Source organism: Zalophus californianus, chromosome 11 (assembly GCF_009762305.2).
Source record: "Zalophus californianus isolate mZalCal1 chromosome 11, mZalCal1.pri.v2, whole genome shotgun sequence".
NCBI lineage: Eukaryota > Metazoa > Chordata > Mammalia > Carnivora > Otariidae > Zalophus > Zalophus californianus.
This window is the reverse complement of record NC_045605.1, coordinates 23031366-23054462: the sequence shown is the minus strand read 5'-3', so window position 1 is coordinate 23054462 and position 23097 is coordinate 23031366. Positions and strand designations below refer to the sequence as shown.

At 42.7% G+C, this 23097-nt stretch overlaps 1 long non-coding RNA gene across 1 annotated transcript; it reads right to left on the bottom strand.

The window, feature by feature from the left end:
• Nucleotides 1–857: 857 nt before the first annotated feature.
• On the bottom strand, nucleotides 858–19645 carry LOC113915405. The gene is made up of 4 exons (XR_003517650.1): nucleotides 19475–19645; nucleotides 18127–18182; nucleotides 14563–14706; nucleotides 858–1234 (listed from the first exon to the last, which is right to left on the bottom strand). It is a non-coding gene; the product is annotated as an uncharacterized LOC113915405 (long non-coding RNA).
• Between the last annotated feature and the right edge of the window lie 3452 nt (nucleotides 19646–23097).

Here is a 23097-nt window from a genome sequence, read left to right as displayed (position 1 = left end):
AGTGGGGAGTATTCTTTTTTCCCTCTTTAATTCAAAGAGGATAATGTTGACTCAATTATTCCGCTCCGTTGAGCCCTGGATGGGACACAATAGATCCCCATTCTCTTTACCTCCCGAAACAGTAAGAGGTGTTGGGATCCAGGCAGGATTATGCATCTGGGAACTGGTAGAGCTCCGTATAAAACACATTCTTTCCCCTTCATTCCTGTGGCCTAGAGGTTAACATTCAACTATCCTAGAGTCTAAGAAATTGCCTCCTTTTGCCTAAATTAAATGAAATCTAATGAAACAGAAATCCAGGTCAGTGTAGTTCACTGTCAAACCTTCAGTTCCTGCATTGCTGGCAGCTCCCCTTGTAATAATTACGACAGAGAGTCGTAGGCAGGCAACAGTGAAATCCATTGCTAATCTTGCCCCTCATCAGCCTATCTTCCTAAATGTTCCTTAATTAAGGTTTCTAAATGCTCCACATTCCCTCTGCAGCCAGGGTACCCAAATGAAGCCAACTGCTTCAGGGATGCCCAGCAACCAGAGGTATTTCTCATTCAGAACATTAAAAAAAAAAAAAAAATCAAAGATAAAATCCAATATATGGAAATGCATGAGAGAGTATGCAGAGAGATGGGGACAGAGAGTGTTGGGAGGGTTTTTTTTTTTTTTTTTTTTCAATTTTCTAGAGGATTTCACTTTAAGGATTCTGAAGGCATATCACGGGCTGTATCACGGCTTCTCCAACACGCCAGGGAGTGAATGAAACATCTGTCGCATTTAAACACACACAGCGGTAATCCTCTACTGAGCACAATGCCAGGACAGAACAGAAAATCTATCAACACTTACAATGCATTCTATTTATTTAGCAACTCATCCCCCTTTACCAAAATTTCCATCTGTGGGGTTGAAACCAGGGCCACATGCCGCTGGTGGCTTTTTGTGGTTTGGCAGCTCCTGAGGGAGGAAATGTGGGAAGTGGTCAGATGTAATAGGTGGGTGTTTGAAGATGTCAGAATCACAGACCTGGGATTTTTCAGATGACCAAAGGTTAGTGGCAGAGTGAACTCACAGGTCCTTCCCATCCAGAGGCAAAAGGAAGGTGAGAAATGTCTCCCAAGTAGTCCTGTTTCAACCTCCATCTCCTTCTCGACATCTCCGTTTGAAAGACCGAGATCTCTCTTCCTTCTCCTTCCCTGGGCTCTGGTCTCTTCCCGGGAGATGTGTGCTGATCACTGGGGGCCTATGAGGGAAAGCAAAACTGTTTTGAGGGGTCATAAAGCAAGCTGGCTGACCAAGGATTGCTTCGGAAGAACGCTCTGGAGAGAAACTCTAAAGTGCTTCTACATCAGTAGGATCTAAAAATATTTACTTATTAATTATGCTACATTAAAAAATGAGGATGGCACATAGTAGATCTGGTAGGAATTTAAAAACCATATGTGCAGTTCCCTCAGAGAAGCTGTGGCTTCCCTGAGCCCCCTGTCCCCAACACTCCCCAGGAAATGCAGAGCCGGGACCAAGGACCCCTGAAGCCTGGCTTAGTGCGCATGTCAGTAAGAATGAAATTTGGGTGGGGGAATGGATGTCTAAAAGAGAATCTCCAATGGAAAAAATGAGGCAGGTAGGGAGAACGACAAGAAAGATGATTGAATGACACAGATGAAAAATCTACCATCACTGGCCTTGTAAAGGCCCTCAGCTGGGGCCGGCTCAGGACCCATGGAGAGTGTCAGAGGGCCAGGAGAGAAGTCAGAAGAGAAACGCACAGATTACGGGAGGGCTGACAAACAGAGGAAGAGATTAAAAGCTAAACAAGAGGCTGCTGAAAGATACGTTAATGAATAGCCTTATAAAAGCCTGTTCAGCTTCATTCAATTACACTCAAAAGAAATTTAATTCAGATAATATGTTTTCACCTAGTTTGTGTGAGATTTTGTGCCAGGCACTGGAGGCAGCACAAAGGTGAATAGGCATGGCTCTTCTAGTAGTTTCGATCTGGAATCAGGGAATAAATCATAATAAACCATGTGATCTGGGAGAAAGATCACAGGATTTGGACTCAGACAGATGGAGATTTGAATCTTGTCTCTGGCACATTCTACTGTGTGACTTCAGGCAAGGCAACCTCCATTCCTTCGCTGTGTACATCATAGAACTGCTATCAAATCTAAATTGTACAAAGTTCTGTCTGTTAGCCAAGTGCAACAAATATTAGCTTCCTTTTTATGCAAATAGCACACTATAAGGCAAGAAAAGGCAGAGTGTGTTGGAGAATAATGGAGAGTTAACTCTGGCTGGAGTCGGGTTCATGACATAGGGGGAGACCAAGTGGTAAAGGCTGGGGATAATGTACACAGGGCCTGGGATGCCAGGCTCAAGGCTATCTAGGAACCAGGGAGAGTCTAAGAGTTCTGCTTGAGTCAGGGATGACACAAGAGTTAGGCTTCAGGAGGAGAGGGCAAACCCCAGGAAAGAACCCACTGTCATAGTCCAAGTCAGAATTTATGAGTTTCTTAGTACCTGGGATTCCCCTGCTTTACTTTTTCTTTTCCCCTCAGTACTTATCATATAGTAGTACTTAGTACTTCTACCATACAGCATTCTTTACATATTTATAAAGTAAGTTTCATGAGGGCAGGGGTCTTTGTTTGCTTGGCATATGGTAGGAGCACATTAAATACTTCTTGGAATGAAAATAAAGGGAAAAAGGACAAAATGGCCCCATGATTCTCTGCCTCAGTAGCTAGAAGAATGGTGTTGACAGAGTGTGATAAAGGCAAGGCAGGTAGACAAGTCTGGACAGCAAGCTGACCTGCAGTTTTCTGTCTTCTCTGAATAAAAGTAGGCTTAAGTCACAATTGTGAAAGATTGATGTTGAAGATTTTCCACATCAAATGTGGTCAAGTATTTGTGTGTGTGGCTTGCTGGAACAGAGAGAAAGGGACTGTGACCAGAGTCCTCCTGTGGCTCAGATGCTCGGCTGTCTGATCCTGACGGGCTTTTCGACATGTCTGAGGAAACAGAAGGATTTGGTGATAGAGCTTCAGGTCCAGCCCATCCTTCCAGCGCCAAGCCTCCACTGCTGAGCAGCTCTGCCAAAGACATAACACTTCCCATCAGTCCTCAGGTGCCCCACACTGAGAATGCATGTCCAGGCCCAGGGCCTTGCTGGCAGGGTTAATGAGCTGGGCTTTGTCATCTCTGTTTCTTAGGCTCTTCAACACTCCCCCACGACCCTGCCATTAGCAGCTTTGGAAATGTGGAACACGTTGTAATCCTTAACTCCACTGTTTTGAGATGTCCCTGCAATGGCTATAATAATCATCTTACAAACAACCCAGAACAGGCTCTAATTGCTTCTAATGTTGTGTTACGGCTGGGACATGGGGAGAGCAGAGACATGCGGACTGTCACAACTCTGCTCTGATTATATGGTACCTCAGGCAGCATTCTCACGGAGGAAAAGGCAACAAGCCTATTGTTCTTCCTTCTTTTTAGCGAGCTGGCTCAGTGGAGCCCTCCCCACACCCAGGCAGCAAAAGAGAGAGGATCCTGAGCCAGCAGAGGAACCCAAACCTTCTGGTACTCTGTGAGCAATAAAGAACAATTTGATGTACAGACAAAGGAGCAAGAATGTATTCTTACTTCTCTTAACTACTGCTGGTGATGGTGTTTATAAGCCAGCTCCTTTTACCACTGGAAAAGGCCTTGAGTGTTAATGACATCCCGAGACAAGGCACCAACCCGAGACTGTGAGATGTTTTGAGTCAACGAGGGAAGGAATGAATGGCTCACCGACTGAGCCAACTCTTATTGAGAGCCTAAAATATACTACAGTTTCACAGAAATGACTGCACCTGTCCCTTTCAATAATTCTATCAGGAAGGTTCTCCAATCACTCCCTTCCAATAGATGAGGAAACTGGGGCTCAGAAGAGTTAGCTGGAGCTGTCCCAGAATCACAGAAAACATCATGAGAGAGAGAAGCAGGACTCAGGTATCCAGCCCTGTATGGTTTCTGTATACCACCCCATCTTCCTTAATTCTCTGCTTTGGGGAGATTGGTTCCGAGATATATATATATATATATATATATAAACAAACATTTCAAAGAGCTTTCTCAATTACTATTTTATTTCATATTTATAACAGCCCTGTGTGGGTCAAAAAGGCAGTTGCCATTATTTCCCATTTTACGATCAAGGAGACAAGCCTGGAGAAGATAAATCTCCCACTGGAGTCCTATGGCAAGTTGCTGAAAGAATGAGGACCTGCACCCAACCGCTTGACTACTGGGCTAACACTCTCAGAAAGACCGTACAACCAGCCTGGATCAGACCCAACCCCACCCCAGCTTCGGTTTGTCCATTGGAGCAAAAAGGATGGAATATGGCTTTGTTTGGGGAAGTGGAGACAAGAGTGGAAGATTCTGGCAGAGCAGAGCATGGATGCCAGTTAGATTCTTTACATCTTGGTGTATTCCTGCCCTAGGCAACTTCCTAACCCCTGAAAAAATAAAATTAAAAATCCTACAGATTTATTTTAAAAATCCTACCTCTGAAGGTAAAAATCTCACCACCAGAGTCCTGCCCCCTGCTTACCTGTATTTGAGATAAGTGTGAGGGGTTAACCTTGTGGGCAAGAAATAGCTTATCTCACACAGCTTCCCATCCAGAAGACCTTAGTAGGGGCCATCTCCCCACCAGGATTCAGGTCCGGGGGGACAGCATGTGGGCCTGAAGCTGAGGCTACATGTCTTGAGGTTGCTCTCACCTGCCCAAGGGTTCCTCAGTCTTGGCAGCTGTTCGCAGAGGCCTCCTGCTCCTTCTGCCTGGAAGCTGTCTCAGAGAGGCAGAGCAATGATCATTTACTCTGCTATTCACACAACATTAGCCACTTTCCAAGCACGCGGCAGACATTAACCCCTTCAGGCCCTGTTGCCAAACAAGTTGGCAAGCACAGGAAGAATTCATTAAACCAACATCCCATCGAATCCTATCTGCCCTACGGTTTATAATCTGATACCCTGAAGTGTGAAATTTGCCTGCCTTGAGTATTTTGACAGGATGCAAGTAACTGCGAGAGCCAGTGAAAAATGCCTTGCTCTAGATACACATTTCATTCATTTATTCCATAAATATTGATCGTCTTGCCTACTATGTGCCAGATACACATATTTGTCAAAGGTTGGTACAGGGGTTGGCTATCTAGTCAGACAGACTGCTACGATTTCCTTTGATAATTTTTTTTTCCTTTTGTAATTTATTATCCACCCTTTCGAGCCTCTAAAGTCCTGGTAAGGCCCAGAGAAAGTTTGGGAATCAGGTTGATAAAACAAACGCAGTACTCGGAAGAAAGACTGTATCTACAACTGACATGCAAAATCTCTGCCTCGCTGCAAAAAAAAATAAAAAGAAAGAAAGAATACATAAATAAATAAATATAGAGAACAACAAAAATATCCACTTCCCCCACATCAGTTGACACTTCCCATAACGCACTGCAAAGTCAATTTGCCTAGACATGCACAAAAGGGCTCTTTTCATTCGCCATGGTGGATTGCAGCGAACTCGGCGTTTCGTTCGTATAATGAAGCCAACGTGTCAAAACAATTACCTCGTAGAGACAGGGACTGGCAACAGACTTCTCTTTTTTAAAATTTCCTTTGAGCAGAGTGATCCAGAAAGTTGTTTGCAGACGAGGAGACCCTTGTTCCAATTCGGCTGTCCCTTATAAAAGGTCACCGCACCACTTCAAGCCTGCGGACCTCGGCGTCTGCAGTTCGATCCCCGGATAGTGCGAGGCGTGAGGCGTGGTGTCAGGGACGAGCGCGACGCCAGGTTTATGAGCTACAGGAGAGCAATTTGGCAAACAACCCAGGACTGCGTAGGAAACAATTCTTTTATAAATGAATACATGCTGTTGGTGGCTGGAACGTAAAGCCGTCTTGTGAGAATGCTGAGTTTAAAAAAAAGCTGCTAAGGCAGGTTGAGGCATTTTGACACGGGAGCTATGAATGCTACAGCAATCTATTACCATAGGAAGCATCCTCCACACTAGGTGTGTGTTTGTTATAAATCACTCAGCTCCTTTCCTTTCTCCTGCAGTTAATATATTTTCTTTCAGTGAGTATTACTCGCTGTGCGTTACCAGCAATGTTCAGCTGTTAACGTTGGTGTCTGTAGTTAGCATTTTTATTCAGCTAATATTTTCATTCAGTAACACTCACCAAGCATCAACTTTATTCGCATCGTATTTGCCAGGAATATTTCCCTCCATTAGCATTTGTTTCTCCCTTTAAGAATTTTATCTGCTAGGTATTTTTTTTTTATCCTGTAAGGACTGTCAGCTTCAGTGAGCATCACCAGAAATTCTGATCACTTACTACAAAGAACTCTGAGTTAGTGGGTGCTTCCCAGATGAACCATCTATCTGGGCCTCGGTCTTTGGCATCTTTAAAATGGGGATAATAAAGGTCTTATAAACACAGGGGAGCCAAATGCAGGGCGTAGCTGTCGTGCCCGAATTAAAGCATAACTCCAGGTGATTTCAATAAAGGAAAGAAAGAACTAGTAGTCCCAGAGAAATGAATGCCATTCAGCTGCTCATAAGGAGAAAGAAAATTACTACAAAGGAGCTCTACCAAGAGAGAATTTGTTGCCTTCAGAAATGGCAAGCTTCTTTTCAGCAAGGTATTAGAGAAGTTGTCAGACTTTCTGCTGGGCCCCACCTCAGAGTGGGAGAGTCAGTAAGTGTGGGCTGGGGTCTGAAAATCTGCATTCCTAACAAGTTTTCAGGGGATGCTGCTACTGCTGGTCAAGGGACCAAACCCAAGAAGCATTGACTTGAAGTATGGGATAATGGTCTGGCAGAGCTGCAGCCCTATGGAAAGAGATTTCCCTCCCTCCCTCTCTTCCTCCCGTGATATTTCCTCTGTTCTTTCCTTCAGGGGTATTTTGTCCGTTCAATGCCTCCAATCTCTAAAGCTAGACTCCCCAAACAGCAGACATGGAGGTTCATGCCAGGGAGTGGGGAAGGAGCAAACTAGATCTGCATGCTGCATAAAGTCTGATGTGTGGGCAGGGTGGAGGGGAAATGTTTGCAGCACTATGCAAGTAAAAGGAAGGAATTCCAGTTTCTTTTATACCTACTGCAAGTCCAGTGACCTATTTAAAAAAAAAAAATACTTGTAGCCATGTAAATTCTACAACCAAGTAAATATGCCTGGTCCTTATACCTAATGCCTAAAAGGTTTCTCCATGTTATTACGCTAAAAAAATAAAAAAAGAAAGCAAGCAAGCTCAGTGCATCTCTCCCATCCCTAATGCCTTCTTATTACTACTGCCCAGCAGTCCTCAAGCCCTTCTTTAAAATCTTTTATTATTGGAGGTATTCCAGCTACCACTGGGTGTCTTATTATGAGCTTTGTTTCTCAGATTAGACAAAAGTTTCTAGGGCCTTTCCAATTTTAAGTTATTTGCCTCCATACCAGGACAAAAGCTCAGAATATCACAAAGGTGACTATTGGGCTTGGAGCAGTCAAAATTATTTCAAAATGCTTTATGACATGGCAGCTTTCACATTCAGCCCCACTCTGGTTTACTTTTCCCCCAACCACTCACTGGAGACTGGTCCTAGGACTGCTGGGTGAGAAGTGAGCCCCACAGCCAAGCTGGAATCCCGCCAAGCCCAGTCTACTGGAAACGTGGTGGTACCAGATGGGAAGAGAGAAAAGCGTGGCTGTCCTGCAGACATGAGGACTGAGAGAGGGCACAGGCTGAATCCAAGGACTAAAAAAAAGAGAAGAAGCAGAGTTGGTGGCCCGCTGCCTTTCTAAAGGGCGCATTCCGACATGATGGCAAGTACAATTACGGAGCTGACCCTGGGCTTGACGTGACATTAGAAAGCTGTCAGCCTCTAATTAGATTCTGGCAGGCTCTGCTTGGATTTTGGCTTGCCAAGAGAACCCCCTCCCACCAGTGTCCCCACCTCCAATTCCATCCCCTACCAAGCCAAGGCAACGTACACCCCATTGTGATTCTGTAGAGCTCCAATAGAATGGTCACCCTTCCCCCAAACCAGAACCTCAGGGCGCTGGTATCCTTTTTTCTCCCGAGCATCTGCTGCCCAGAAGAGGATTGTGATGACCATCCGGGAAAAGCAGCAAGATTTATCTTCATGCCAGCCCCATGCCCATCCTCCTGAGATGCTTGCTGGGGTTTAATAAAACCGCTGTGATCCTCCAGGCACACCATCCCTTGGGCTTTTTCTTTGTGTTCTTTTTTGCATTTCTCAGTTGGTTGACATCACTCAGCTGTCAAAATCATTTCCTTGAGACTGCTATGGAATCTGGATTTGAAGCTTCCAGGTTTGTAAATTCTGTTCATCAGAGAAGAGCGTATCTACTGGAGGGACCAGGCAAAGCGTGGGTTCTAGCAGAATGTTGCAGGGAGAGAGGTTGGCAAAATGGTGCCAAGGACAAGGGTGGCAACATAAAGCGAGGAAGATTGCCTTCTATTCAGACTAACACAGACCCCCAGATTTCAGAAAGCTTATTGGAGGAAAGCAGGTTGCAAAAATGTGTGCCGGAGATGAGATGATCCCCCCATTCCTGATAAAGGCAGTCATTTAGGGTCATAAGGTTCAGACATTCTTGAATCTAATTCTTGCACATCTGTTAGGTTTAAGGCATTGATTCTGTTGTGCTGGGAAAAGCATGCTTTGTGCATGAGTTCCATCTTTATTTATTTATTTGAGAAAGAGAGAGAGAGAGTGGAGGGGGAGAGGCAGAGGGAGAGAGAGTCTTAAGCAGACTTCCTCCTCAATATCGGGATCCTGAGATCATGACCTGAGCCGAAACCAAGAGTCTGACACTTAACCAAGTGAGCTACACAGACGCCTCTCCATCATTATTTAATTCTCAGCTCGGATTCTGGCTCTACCACTCACTAGTTGTGTGATTTTGAGCAAGTCATACAATCAGTGTACCTCACTTTTCTCATCTGTAAAAGGGAGAAATGATACCTAACACCAGAGATTTGTTGAAGAGTAAATGAGGCCACAATTGTAAAATCACTATGTGTCTGCCAGGAACTTAAAAGCTTTTGAATCCCTTCTGCCCATCCTCTGCCTCTTCATTCATAGGAGAGGAATTCACCCCCAGTATGTACACTTCCCAACCCACCGCCTTCTTGCCCCATGAAAATGCATAATGTGTGTTTATATCTATTATGAATGCATTTGGTTGCAAATAACAGAGAATCTGATTTAGTGTCTTAGCAAATAGGGATTTAGTTCTATCGCATAATAATCTGGATGAGGGCCTTGTTGGCACTGGTTCGGTAGCACCATGGGTCAGGGCTGTGGCCTCAGATTTCCTTGATCTTGTCGATGGGCCTATCACCCCAAACATCCCCAATTTCGTCTGATTCCCTCAGTCTTTCCTTCATGGAGCAAGACTGTTGTGTCATCTTCAAATACCAGCAGACACATTCAACCACTACAGAAGCAGAACTGGGAGCTGTGCCTGTTCTTGAAGCGAGAGAACTAAGAGCCTTCCCAGAGCTCCCAGGGAACTTTGCCTCTTCCAGGTCAGAACTGTGTTAAAGGACTATGCCACCTCGAGCTGCAAAGGAGTCAGGGGAAAACTGTATTTAATTTTCCCTGTCTCTATATTGGAGGAGGCAAGCGGGGGAAGGAGGTCAGGAATGCAGTGTCGACCAGGGAATAGGGTCTGCTACAATGCTCAGCAGCAATAAAAGTCACATTTCTTTCTGGTATCTGCATTTAGTATAGCTAAATACAAAGACACCAGTACAGGAGATCGGACAGCTTCCTGGAATCTAGCTGTAATGAACATGTTTATTGGGCATGGAAGGAGTGGCTACAGCCAAGAATAGAGGTTAAAGATATGAAGCAGGAAGAGTCATCTGCCTCAGAGCTCTCTCCCCCGGGAGGGTTATTTCAATAACGGTAGCCACCATTTATTGAATTTTGACTACATACGGGTTCCTGTGCTTAGTGTTTTAAGTATGTTGTTTTACTTAATTCCTCAAAACCAAAAGATAGGTATAGTTACCTACCCAATGGAATTTAAAATGGAGCCTCACTGAGTGGAAGACTGAGAGACGACCCAGAGCACATGTTAGAGAGATCTGCAGAAATGTTGGTCAAAGGACCCAGAGTTTCAGTTACGCAAGATGAATGGGTTCTAGGGATATGATGTACCCCACAGGGACTTCACTGAAGAGTACCGGATTGGGTACCAGCAATTTCCTAAGAGGCTAATCCTTAAGTGCTCTCACAGAAAAAAAAAAAAGAAAAGAAGGAAGGAAAGAAAAGAGGAAGGAAGGAAGAAAGAAAACGTGGTAAATATGTGAGGTGATGGATATGTTAATTAACTTGACTGTGGTAATCATGTCACAATGAATACATATACCAAAACATGAATTTCTCTCTCATAAACACATACAATTCATATGTGTCAATTATACCTCGAAAAAGCTAAACTAAAATAATATTTTATTTTACTTTTTTAAAGATTTATTTATTCATTTGAGAGAGAGAATGAGAGAGAGCAAGTGGAGGGGCAGAGGGAGAGAGAATGAGAGAATCTCAAGCAGACTCCCCACTGAATGTGGAGCCTGATGCGGGGCTTGACCCCAGGACCCTGAGATCACGACCTAAGCAGAAATCAAGAGTCATGAGAGACTATGGACTCTGGGAAACAAACTGAGTGTTTTAGAGGGGTAGGGTGGGGAGATGGGTTAGCCTGGTGATGGGTATTAAGGAGGGCACGTATTGCATGGAGCACTGGGTGTTATATGCAAACAACGAATCATGGAACACTACCTCAAAAACTAATGATGTAATGTATGGTGATTAACATAACATAATAAAATAAAATAATAATAAAATAAAATAAAATGAAATAGAAAGAAATCAAGAGTCAGCGGCTTAACCGACTGAGCCATCCGGTGCCCCTAAAATAACATTTTAAAATGCAGGGTGCCTGGGTGGCTCAGTTGGTTAAGCGACTGCCTTCGGCTCAGACCATGATCCTGGAGTCCTGGGATCGAGTCCCACATCGGGCTCCCTGCTCAGCGGGGAGTCTGTTTCTCCCTCTGACCCTCCCCCTCTCATGCTCTCTGTCTCTCATTCTCTCTCTCAAATAAATAAATAAAATCTTTAAAAAATAAATAAAATGAGCACTATTTGATACATAAAAAGAGAAAGAAAGCAGGGTATACTGACATAAACAAGGCTTCTAAATACTTAAGTGCTGGGGAAAGGGAGTGGTAAGAGTATGGACTTTGAAGTTAGACAGACTTGGGTTATAATTACAATTGTGTCATGTAGTTCTATGGACAGGCCACTTATGACATCCTCTCTGAACATCTGTATCCTCGTCAATAACACAGCAATAATAATAGCGCCTACACCATGAGGATTCTGTAACAAAATAAGGTAGTAACAGCAAACATATAACATGCTTTATGTGCCATGTTCCAAGCACCACATACACATGCACACACGTGGGCACGCACACACTCTTCTGTGGGGAATTCTTATCCCTGTTTTACAAACGAAAAAACTGGCATACAGATCGTCACGCCTGAGGAGCCAGGATCCACTTCTCATGCTCTGGGACCACTCCGCCAATGCCAATGCTGTAACACTGAACCTTTACGGAGGCTGCTTGGTAAACATGGGCCCACACAGCACTCAGCTGGTGCTGTTATTCTCCTTCCTCTGAATATCATCTATCTTTTCATTTTCTTCAAGAGATCTCTGGGTAATGCCCTGAGACCAGGGATTCTCATCCAGACATGATTTGCACCCTGCCCCAGGAGTGAAGTGGGGGAAGATATTTGGAAGAATCTGGAGACATTTGTGGCTGTCACCTATGGGAGTGGGGGAACACATGCTAACAGCATCTAGTGAGTAGGAACTAGAGATGCTGATAAACACCCAGGAATGCACAGGACAGCTCCCCAAAACAAAACCATATCAGACCCCAAATGTCAACAGGGCCAAGGCTGAGAAACTCCTCTATAAACTAAGAACTACTTCCTGATGGTTATCAAGATGACGGCCTTGAAAAGTGACCAATACAAGAAGACTAGGTAGAATAATCTGGAAGAAGCAGAATCCAGATACATCATATAGAGGCTATTCTCTTAGTCTGAGCTGCAGGGGTAACCAGTGAGAGGAACTGGCAATTTGTCAATGCCCTCTGTGAAACTTATACTTTATGGTACAAGTTTATGCCTAAATTAAATGTATAGTAAAATGTATATTGTCCTTAGGCCCCAGGGATGGCTCCTACAGACTCACAAAATCTTTTTGTGTGTGTTCATAAAGTTCTAGGTAGTTTTAAAGGTAAATCTCTGAAATGCGTTGACCTTACCTGACTCTTGGAATAAAGATGTTGGTGCCCAAAGGGGACAAACCATGTAAACAGCATTGTTCACAGAACCTCCTTTAGCAACGTGCTTTCAGTCTGAGTTTTCCACACACGGCATAGGACTTAGAGTGATCTGAACAAAAGAGGTGGGAGGGTTGCTAAAAACTCTTTGGGAGGGGAAACACTTGGATCCCTGTTTCCCTGACTTAGCCTTGACTTCTAGTATCTGATTCAGTCTTAATTATAACGACGACGACCATAACAGCTGTCAACATTGATGGAATGCTTAGTACATACTGGACATGGTGATAAAGTACGTGGCTCAGCTCACGTAATCTTCACAACACAAATCTGTGAGGTAAGTACCACTGTCTGGCTTATTTTACATGTGGGAAAACTGAAGCAGAGAGCTTAAAAAACTTGTCATGATCACATTTATAATGAGAGTTGGAGCCTCGGTATGAACTGATGCAACCAGACTCTAGAATCCCTGTTGTTAGACACGACCCTAAGTTGCCTCCCTCTGGGACTCTATACTGACTACTTCCTTGGACAGATCAGTGCTGGATATGGCCTGGAAATTCATGGATATATTTGGCCCTTTCTATGCCAATGACAGAAGCCCTTAAAGACTGGATCTGGATCAGCCTTGGGACCCACGAACAGTATTCTGTCTGGCAGGAAAATGTGACTGAATTTCAACCCTCTAGGCCTCATTTTCCTCTGTCGTGACCCAAGGAATCTATCTCACCCTAATTGAACTTTTGACATTTCTAGCCTGTTCCACCTTTTGTGGGACGGAATTCTATAAGGTCCCCATCCTACTGCACGCTAAAATTTTTTGACTCCTGAATTGCCCCTTCATTGTTTCAGAGGGGGCCCCTTGTTTGTCTACAGTAAAGCTTTGCCAACATTTCCTGTAAGCCTATTTCTCTACCCTTCATGTATAACAAGTTTCTTCTCATTGTCAATCTTTCTACCCCCTTAAATCACTCAAGTCACCCTTTTCTGATTGTATTCCATTCCATTTCAGAAAATGCCTGAAGACCCAGAGGAAATATGGAGTACTCAGCCACTGAGCATCCTAGAAGTCAACTGCATCCACTTAATCAAAACTGCCCCTCTTCAGGATGTTTTTGCTAACACCTGGTATAGGGATGCGTGGAATCAGAAGCACTTGGAAGAATTGGATAGGCTCCTATATCTATTTCTATAATAATTAAATAGAGGAAGGAGGTGGAAGATTGTTTATAAGAAGGCACTTTACTATTAGCCCTAGATATCTGATACAATTTAAGTTGCAACTGCATAAAATAGGTGAAGTTCACATAATAGATAAAGAAATGGAGATTCAGAAAGATGAGGTGACTGACCCAAGGATACCCAGCTAAGACTGACTCAGGGCCCCTGCTCTCCCTACTAAACCACACTGGCTCAGTCATGACCATTGAGGACTGTGATGGTTAATTTTATGTGTCAACTTGACTGGATCAAAGGTTGCCCACATAGGTGGTTCAACTTGATTTCTGGGTGTGTCTGTGAGGCTATTCCTAGAAGACACCAGTGTTGAAACTGAGAGATTAAGTAAAGCAGATGGCCTTCCCCAATGTGGGTGAGCATCCTACAATCCACTAAGGGGCTGAATAGAAGAAAAAGATGGAAGACTGAATTCACTCTCTGCCTGACTATTGAGCTGGATCGTTGCTCTTCTCCTGCCCTTGGTACTCCTTCTTCTGAGACCTCCAGCCTTGAACTGGTAGCTACACCATCAGCTCTCCAGCTCCCAGGCCTTCAAGCTACACCACTGGCTTTTCTGGATTTCCAGCTTGCACATGGCAGATAGAGGGAATTCTTAGCCTCCATAAATGTGTGAGCCATTACCTTATAATAAACCTATTTCTAGATATATATCTACAGGTAGGTAGGTAGGTAGATGTCTAGAAATCTCTTTCTAGATAGATTATAGGTATACATTTGGATATGGATACAGAGGTCCTATGCTGTTTCTCTGGAGAGCCCTAATTCAAGGACCACAAAACCATTTAGAGGAGAAATGTATTTCTATTTCTATTCTCTGTTAAGGGATTGGAACATCAAAGATGATTGGAAGGGATTTCATCCCATTTAAACAATCAAGAGTTTGGGTTTTCCTCCAAGACCTACCCTCCTCCACCCATTCATCAGTGGCTCTCACATATTTGGCCTCCTTCAGGGCAGAATGTTGCTTGGCTGAGAACTTCTTAAGACACCATAGTTAAGCTTTCCTTGATTAAGTAAAATTGCAAAGAAAGGCCAGTGGACAGACACCTGGAAGAAAACAAAGAAGATTGTGAGAGGTGATGAAGTTCAGACAGTTAGTTGTTAATGGCAAAGTGTTTGCAAACAATGACCACCATCTTCATCACGGCCCCATTTAGGACATGGACATTTGCACCATAACTGCCCTTAGTGAAAGCCTCTCTCCCTTGTTGCATTTGTAAGACAGCACTTATAACTATCTGTTGGACACTCTTCTCATAGCTTTACCTATATTAACTCATTTATCCCTCAAGCAAACATATGGCATAGATGCTATTATTATTACTATTTCACAAACAAGGAAAATGGACTATAGAGAGGTTATGTAGCTTTCCTGAGACCACCCAATTGCAGAGCTGGAATTTGAAACAGGCAATTTGGCTTCAGAGTCTGTGCTCTCAACAATGACAAAATAGTACCTAAAACCATCAGTTTCGGTGGGATGGAAGTACTGGCTGCAGTTCTTCACAAGTCCCATGATCAGAACTGGGAGCTCAAAGATAGAGACTGAGACTCAGGGAAATACATGGATGTCTGTGGTCAGTTCTGGATTCTGGGAACTGGAATTCCACCTTGTTTTTCAAACCAACCTCCACCCCCTCCCATCCCACACCTTGTGTCTAGCAGCAAAGTCTATTGGCTTTTCATCTGGGGGTCACTGTACATGATTCTATGTTATCATAACCTCGCTAATTTCCCTGTCCTTGTGAGTCTTGATTTATTTCTCTACCCTTTTCTGGGGACTGATTTCTTCCTCTGAACCACAGGCTGGGGGCTGGAGAGGTAGAGTAGAGTGATGGCTAGAAACAGATTTTTGCCCACCCTGACTTCTGAACACCATCTATTCCAGGATTTCCTTATTGTTGCTTTCAGGAACACTCTTAGCCAGTCCATAGCTTGATAATTTAGCTCTGTGCTGGGCTTGTCACCTGTGACCCAGGCTGGAAGAAAGCTCTGCTCCAGCCTTCCAAAGGACATGGTGCTCTGTGTGCTGAACTGACCTTCCGCCCCCAGCAGCTGTCTCACCAAGTGAGCGGATCTGGCTTTAGGTCTCTAAACATCTGTTAACTATTCCTTTAGCTAGGCCAATCTCAGTGGTGTGCTGAGATTAGGTAGAATAAAGGAATTCAACAAGCAAAATAGTGAGAGCGATATGGATACTTTCTGGAGGTTTCAAAGAAGCATTCGTTTCTGGGAGGGGTTTGGGATATTCTGCTAACTTTTTTCCCACGTGTTAAAGTCCTTTGTCAGAATCTTTTATTTCTCTGTCTGGAGGTTTTGTTTGCATTAGGAACCCTTTCACCTTTAGAAATAACTTTATTTTTGGAGTCTGGAAGGCCCCAGGTTTGGGCATAGATGACAGAACATGGAGATCATGCAGAAAAACTGACCCTAAACTCAAGGGGGAGTAATTAATTATTATCATGACAACTATTTAATGCAGTTGCTATTGTTGTTTCAATCCTGAAGAAAGGCAAAGATTTTAAGCGATCTCCTACTATTCTTCACCAACTTGGTTAGAAAGCTCATCTTTTATTAGTTGACTTGAGCTTCTCTATAATTTCTAGTCACTGGTCCTAGATCTGCTGGCTAAAATAACACAAAACAAATACATTTCTAGGTCTCCATGACAAATCTTCAAGTCCTTGAACATAAAGTTCTGACACACTTAACATGATCTCTTTTTTTCCTTTTCAAATAAGTATTTTTTTCTTGCCACATTCCAGTCATTAATATCACCCAATTAAAATCTCAGGGATGAATATGAAATGGTATCCTTTGTCTTGTGAAGAAACATTCTCATTGATTTTGTTTTTTCCCACGCTGTGAGCTGACATAATGAGGCCAGCGAGTAGAGTAAAATGCTGGGTGTAGGTAGAGACCCATTTATGAGGGTATAAGGAAAGGCTGTTGAAAAGCTTGGGCCACAGTTTTCTGCACAATGTGAAAATACGAATGGATCTGATGGATGGACAGCAGTATAAGGGTCCAACATGGCACAGAGAGCACTGATGAACAATTTCCAAGTGGCAAATGAATGTGCCAGTTGGTGGGGCTTTGAGAAGCAATGAGAGATCCATACATAGGTGTCTGGATTTCCAGCATTGGACCAACTCTGGAAAAAGACCCCAGGAAGAACCTAGGGTTGATAATAATAATAATAATGATGACACTAATAATAAGTGAATAGGAGCTAACAAGTATTGGGTCATTATGATCAGTTAAGCACTGCACAAAGTTGTTACATGTGCTAACTTCTTAAGACTTAGAGTATTATAATAATCCACATTTTATAAATAAGGATATTAACACAGAGATTAGTAAATGGCATAAGTGGATTCTGTGCCAGTCTCTCTGACCCTAAATCCCTTAATTTTAATGTTTGCATCATACTGGTTTAGTCACTTTCTAGAATTCAGAACATATCCCTGACTGTTTAAAAAAGGGGGGGAGGAGGCTAAAGTATTAGGTGAGTCAACCAAGGACATTTTAAAGAAGGAAATGAAGGCAGGAACTGGGTTCAAAGTAGCAGGTGGGCACAAGCTGAAATTAGATCGATGCAGATGCTCCAAGCTCACCATGGGGCTCTTCAGATCTCTCTCATTGATAGCAGGAAAAGCCTGGGGGGCAGAGACACTTAGAAGCCTGGAGGCGGTGGTGGGCCACCAGGTGCAGCATGCCTTTGTTTCAAGACGGAGATGTGTTAAGCATATTACTCGTATGTCACCCCTATCAAATTGAATCACAAGTGCAAACAGTCTGGGTCTGCAGCCAAAGCACACCAACAGCTCCTTTGCAAGGAGCTGGCAAAGAGCAAGCCTGGGGGAATGAGGCAGGGGCTGACCTGCCCTGGAGTATAGACATCTAGGACCAGAGCCTCTTGATCCTCTGCCCTCTCATTTTCTCCCGAAAATAACAGAGTAGAACCTGTATCATGATGGTTCTCTCTGTGTCATTGTTATTCTCAAGAGCATCTAGTTTTGTGGTTTTATTTGGACATTTTTCACTTTCTTCTACAAATTTCATTTTCAAGCTCTTTGGTCAGGTCAGCAACTCTTCTCCCACGTTCCCTGTGAGATGAACTTCATCTCTTGCCAGGAACTCTTTGTTCTGGAAAGCTGTGGTCCAGGAAAACAAATCCTGTTTGACACCATCTTTACAGCCAGCTGTTCCTTACTCATATCTTACTCTCCCTGCCAAACTTAGCACTTGTGATTGGAAAAGGAGCTGAAAAAGCAACACTTGTTATTCCCACTATTTTCTTTTTTTCAATCTTGTATCCGGAACTTCAAAATCATTAAGAACACCTATCAGTTTTGCTCTGATTAGATACATCATTGGGTCTCACGTTCGCCAGCAGAAAATTAAGTCAATGTGTTTGATGTGTTTGGGGAAATGTTCTATTTCTGTATCCCCTTGGATACCTACCCCAGGGATCATACGGAGCCTCCCCTCCTCAGCCTTACTTTCTTCATCTATCTCTCCTGCAAAAGAAAGTAATTGACTATTAAAATTCTTCTTTTCCTTTTGGAAGATAATGAAGAACACCAGCTTGCATTAATATCTGTAAGTAATTTAAAATATCCTGTGAAACACAAGACATTTCTTCCCAAAGACTCAACATTGCCATACTTGGGAAGATCTAGATACCTACTATACGATTCCGTGAGATAGTGCTTCCTAGTCAGGTTTGAGATATTGAACAGGATGGATTTGGGATGGGCAGAGAAGGTGGGACAAAGAAGTCTAGGTTGATGAAAATATACTGAGCTCTAATATGTAAAATATGATATAATAGTAAAATATATATGTATATGCTTGGGAGAGAGTCAAAAAGCTAGCCTTGCTGGAAAAGTTTGTGTTGAACAATAGCAAGAAATGAAGGATTGGTGATACATTATACGCCGAGATGGTTTTTCAAGCTTGCATGCTAGGTTGGCATGGTTGGACTTTGCGAATAACTGAAGAAAGAGTGTTTGATAGCTTATAAGGAGGAGACTTGCTTGATGGAAGCACTGTTTCTGAAAGATTTCTCTCAAGGGTTATACAGTTTAGGCTACAAGTCTAGGGAATCAATGCAAAGGAATAAAAAGAACTAGGAAGCCCCTTCAGTGAGACCTTGCATCTCACTGCATGGTGGATGCATGGTGGGTAACGAGCAAAAGATGCAAGCTGACAAGGGTGTGGATTGGTGCTCACTACTTCATAGTACCTAATATGAACAGACACAAAGGGGGTAGGAGGTGCCACTTCCGTTTTACTCCGGAGCTTGCCCTCTATTTTCTCAATAGGAGAATGAGGACATATTTTTTTTCTTTTCAAACTCTAAATGGTAAGTATATCATGTAGTTCTTAGCTTCTGTGTGCAGCTCAGTGCTATAGGCGAGGGAGCTGTTTTCACATGCCTTTTGACAAGAAGAGAAGTGTGATTATTCCTGGACTTAGTCTCTGATCTGTGTACCACTGACCCCCACTGATCACGTGACTGAGCAAGGCTCCAGGTGCTTCTTTCTTCTGCCTCATAGAAAGCATGCTGTGCCCACATTTGTACATTGGTCCACCATGCAATGGATGTTTGCTCTAAGTCAACGAGTCTGATGGGAACAAACTTGCATTTTATGGGGGAGTTTAATTCTCAAGAGATGATTGCAAGAACTGGTTTCTCATTCTGGTTTATTAGTTCACAGCACATCAGGGCTGAATAAATGGACCAAGAGCTTCCAGAGCTGAGAAAGATTTACAAGCAATTACTGGAGTTCTGAAGGCAGCATCGTACCCAAGAATGCCGAGTTGCAGAAGGAACTCCCAGAGCTTTGTTCTTCTCTGGCATGGGCACTCATCATTCAGGGAGGAAGGAGGCAGGGCAGCGCTTCTCACAATCACCCTCTTACTCAGGCTTCTCACTCCTGCACGACCACTGCCTGAAAGCTGAGTGTTGGCTGTGTCATTTTTCCATACTTCCAACTTCTACCTAAAGGTTCCTAGAAATGCCAGAAATGAAAGTGTTTGAAAGTCAATTCCTTTCTCACAATCCAAATTAGGGGTTTTGTTTTTGTTTGTTTGTTTTGATTGTTTTTAAGTGGGAAGCACCTCTTCTGCTAAGGAGATGGTGACCTTAATAGTTGAAAGCACAAGCCCTACAGTCAGTCAGACCTAAAGTCTACTATTTTCTCAGCCAGTTTTCTAATTAGGGGACACTGGATAAATACATGAGTTACTTCACCTTAATTTCCCCATCTGCAAAATGGGAATAGTGACCCACTCTGAACTTTTCTGAGGATTAAATGAGGTGATGTATGTAAACCACTCAGCATATCTGAACATAAAATTTGGGGGATTTACCCACACAGGCAATGCTGGATGGCTATGAGAATCCCTATTTTAGGGGCTGCCCTTGTAAACTTTTACATATAGGAAAATCCAGAATGTGAGTTCTCTAAGTGAAAAAAAAAAAAAAGCTGCAAAAATAGAAAAACAGAGGAAGAACTGTGTGTTCAAATTCACCCATCTATCAAGTTACTCCTTTCCCGGGGTGGAGTGTGTGTGGGAGCAAAGACAGACCAGACGTATCCCTGATACTTGTATCTCTCATTCCCTAAGGAAGGGAACACTGGGAGTAAGGAATAAGTCCCCTTCCCAAACAATTATGTACAGAAGTTGTTAGATGATTTTCATTTAAATCAAACATACTTTTCTACACCATTGTGTCTTTTGTAAACATATTTCTAATGGAAACATTCCAACAGGTAAATGATTTATGTAGCTATTTCCCTATTATTGGACATTTCACTTTTTCCACTGTTTTCTATGATTAATAACACTTTGGTAACTAACTTAACATATAAATCTTTGTCTGAATTTTGGATCATTTCCTCAGGATAAATTTATATGAGTGAAATTACTAGATCAAAAATGATTTTAGGATTCTCATTACATTTTGCTGTGTATGGCAAAAAAGAAAATACAAGTTATATTCTTAATAATAGTAAATGAAATTGCTAGTCTCAAGAGCTCCTGGCCAGAACTAAATATTATTTTTTTAAAAGCACTATTATTTTATTTGAAATAAGCAGGTACCTTATTACCATTTAAATCTGTACTTGATTCAGTAATCTTTTTCTTACGTTGACTAGCCATGAGCAATTTATCTTTTATGAATATCTGTTCAGGCCCTCTGCCCAAATTTTTAAGCGCTGGAGTTTTAGTTTATTTCTTAACACCTTGCAAAAGCTTTAAATGCATCAACTAAAATTTTGACAAGTGGAGAAATGAGGATGAGGAAGTGATATCAGTTTGCTATAATTGCAAATTCTAGGTGATGGAAATTTTATTAGCAGAAATATACTTACAGGAGATCCCAAGTGATGTATGACTGTAGCAGGTAGTTTAGTCGGATAAGTATCCATATAAGAATGTACTAAGAATTAAGATTTTTAAAACTTTGCAACTATAGTGTGGACCTTTTCAAATGCCGGAATAAGAAAGTGGGGCTTCATTTGATGACGGGTGGAAAATATGAATACTTCTCCTATGTCAGTGTTTTTTTAACTCTGGCTGCATATTAAAACTAAAAATGCCAACACTTGGGCCCCACCCTGGATCAGTTAAATCAGTGTCTTTAGATGTTCATTGGTAAACCAAGACTGAGAACAAATCCTTTCAGAGATATTGTAAGGAAAATGAAACTCACCTGGGGCACCTGGGTGGCTCAGTCAGTTAAGCGCTGAACTCTTGGTTTCAGGTCATGATCTCAGGGTCATGAGATCCAGCTGGAGTCAGGCTCCATGCTCAACACGGAGTCTGCTTGGGATTCTCTCCCTTCCCCTCTCTGTCCCCCTGCCCCCACTACCCCCTGTTCGGGTGCTATCTCTCTCTCTCAAATAAATAATAAATCTCTCTCTCTCAATCTCTCTCTTAAATAAATAAATAAATAAAATTTATAAATAAAAAAGGAAGAAACTCATCTAATGGCAATAGTAGGAAGTAAAAGGAAGAGAAGGCAATGAAGAGGGAGGAGAGCGCAAGGGAGGGAGAGAAGAAATAGAAAGAACCAGAATTGGCTAGAACAGACTAGAACACAAAAGAGTGGAACAGAAGTAGGCTAAATGAAGGAGAACTTGTTAGAATATCACTATCACAGAGGCTTAGGAAGAGAATAATAAGGGGTTGGCATAGGGTAAGGTGATGGCAGACGGATGAAGTGGAGGAAACAGGCACAAGAAATAACACACAGATTTAGCCAGAAGCTGAGAGAGATGAAAGTAAGAGTAAGCGTAAGGTTTGAAGGAGATGAAACATGAAAATGAGTAACTATAAGGGCTTCCATGGAGTGTTAACAAGAGAGTCATATAATGATTTCCAGGCAATGGTGAAAACCAAAATAGTGATCGGGGCAAAGGAGAAGGAAAAAAAATCTAAGGCAACAGATAGACATAGTACAGCACAATATCTAATACACAGAAAGTGCTTACTAGATATTTGTTCAAAGAATAAATAAACGGGAGCTGAGGATAGGACATTTTCTAGGATCTCCTTTCAAGGAGCAAGAAAAGGAAGGTCCAGAACTGGAGATAAAAATGGAATGATCAGAGGATACAAATATATAATTGTAAGTTTCAAAAAGACTGTGAGGGATAGAGTATTGACACAATGGAAGCTGAAGAGAGACCATTATAAATTATATTTCACTGGGACAGCAGCTCTCACAGGAAAGTAGGCTAAAGGTTTTTAAATGGTTCCTGAAACAAGGAAGGAAACCTGAGGGAGTTAGCGCCAACCATTCCTGGTAAAGAGTGGAAGAAGAACTTAGGGTAGAAAGAAAACATGTATTTGTTGTTGCCTTCTTTTTTTAGGATGATTATTATTACTTTTTAAAGGATAAGGAGAGATAACATTTGTGTCAAAGGGGTAGGTGTTACAAGATGGAGACAGGAAAAATGAACAGAAGAAGGAGAGTTTAATTGCTATAAGAAAGCCCGGGGAGTGGGGCACCTGGGTGGCTGAGTTGGTTAAGTGTCTGCCTTCCACTCAGGTCATGATCCCAGGGTCTTGGGATCGAGCCCCTTGTTGAGCTCCCTGCTCAGCAGGGCGTCTGCTTCTCTTTCTGCCCATTCCCCTGCTTGTGCTCTCTCTCCCTCTCTCTCTGTCAAATATCTTTAAAAAAAAAAAAAAAGAAAAGAAAGATAAAGAAAGAAAGCACAGAAGGCAGGAGGGAATAGAATAATGAGGAGAAGAAGTAGACGAGTGGTCTTCAGAAAGGAGGAGAGTCAACGCATACTGTGAGAGAGAAATAAAGGTGGAGAATGGTTAGAAACACAAAGAGACGGGAAGCCAGCTGCAGAGACGGAGCCGAGGTGCGGGCTCTCAGCTCGGGGTGGCCATAAACTGTGATCCGCGGCC